This window comes from Mus pahari, chromosome 3 (assembly GCF_900095145.1).
Source record: "Mus pahari chromosome 3, PAHARI_EIJ_v1.1, whole genome shotgun sequence".
NCBI lineage: Eukaryota > Metazoa > Chordata > Mammalia > Rodentia > Muridae > Mus > Mus pahari.
The window spans coordinates 102,576,295-102,578,162 of NC_034592.1; positions in this window are offsets into that span (position 1 = coordinate 102,576,295).

The following is a 1,868-nucleotide window of genomic DNA, read 5'->3' on the forward strand; positions in this document are numbered from 1 at the left end:
TGTTTGAGTTTTTGGTTTTGGGTTGGTTTGATTGTTGAGATGGGTTTTTTCTGTATGGCGCTGGCTGCCTTGGAACTCTCTTAATAGACCAGGAGGGCCTTGAACTCACAGAGATCCACCTGCCTCTGTCTCTCACTTTTAAAATGTTATTAAACATTTTGGAGCTAGCTGGGCAGTGGTGGCATATGCCTTTAATCCCAGCTCTAGAGAGGCAGAGGCAGGCAGATTTCTGAGTTTTAAGGCCAGCCTGGTCTACAGAGTGAGTTCCAGGACAGCCAGAGCTACACAGAGAAACCCTGTCTCGAAAAACCGTTTTGAAGCCAAGTGGTAGTGTTGCCTGCCTTTAATTTCAGCACTTGGGAAGCAGAGGCAGGAGGATCTCTGAGTTTGAGGCCATCCTGATTTATAGAGTGAGTTTCAGGACATCCAGGGCTACAAAGAGAGACCCTTTCTCAGCCCCTGCTCCCCTGCCTCCCCTCCTCCCCCACCCCCATAATCACACTGTGGCGGCATGGCAAAGTGGGTAAAGTGCTCGCTATATATACAAAGCATGATGATGTATGTTAGATATCAGGACCCATGTAAAAGCTGGACATGGTAGCATGCGTCTGCAATCCCAGCTCTCCTACCAGCAGAAGGGATGTGGGCACAGGAGACTCTCCAGAGCAGCAACAGAGACCCAGCCTCGAGCAAGATAGAAGACAAGGACGGAACCCTGGGGTTCTCCTCTGACCTCCATACTCACAGGTTTCAGACACACAAACTAAGAATTAATATTTTAGTTAGCACAGAGAATATCGGTTTTCATTGTGGAATTTTTGTGCATGTCTACGGTCATATTTTATTCACACTCTACCTGCCATTGTCCTCTCCTTATTCTTAAAATGAGACATATTAATTTTATTGGGTAGTGTAGTCACCCAGACCTGGAGTGAACCAGTCTGGTTTCTAGGTCACTCCAAGAGCCACTTCCCTGAGCACAGAGCAGCTCTGAGAAGACCTGGACTAACAGAGCTGATCTGGTGGGAGCCGCCAGGAGCCCTGCTCTCCTGGTCCCCTGCTCTCCTGGTCCCCTGGTCCCCTGCTCTCCCGGGTTCCCTTTAGGACTGAAGAGTTGGGCACTGTAATCTGACCCCAGTTTCCAGCCAGAAACTTCTCCAGTGTATTGCCTAAGAGTGGATGGAGATAGGGTGTCCCAGAGCTGTAGTGCTGAACCCCATATTCTGTGGGCCATAGCTTCCCTCTTCATATGCTTTCTGCTGGACCTGGTATCTTCCACAAGATGCAGAAACGCCTTGTGTGGATTTTTCCCAGGAGGAGTGGCGACTGTTGGACCCAGCACAGAATGGTTGTATGGAGAGTGATGGTGGGGAGGTCCAGCCTCCCTGCGCCCTCAGCTGTATCACCACGCTAACCTGATAGCATCTCCTGGCCAGAACAAGCAGAAGCATGGATGTTGCAGACCCAGTTGCATCAGGACATTTCAGATTAAAGTCTGGGACTCTAATGATGGGGGGATAGCATCAGGAAGGCAAGGCAAACTGAAGACTGCAAAAAAACTGTGAATGTGCAGTTTGGAAAACAGGGTCTTAGTAAAGACTATGTGCTCAAAACCTTCATGAATGTGGCACACACGGGAGGGATTTGATGTATAATACAGATTTCACAAGTAATTCTGATGGAAGAAATCCTAGTGGTTTTCATGTACATGGACAATCATTCCTTCATTCTAAATGTGAGGAAACTTTTTTTTTAAAAAAAAAAAAAAAAAAAAGATTTATTTATATATGTAAGTACACTGTAGCTGTCTTCAGACACTCCAGTAGGGGGCATCAGATCTTGTTACGGGTGGTTGTGAGCCACCATGT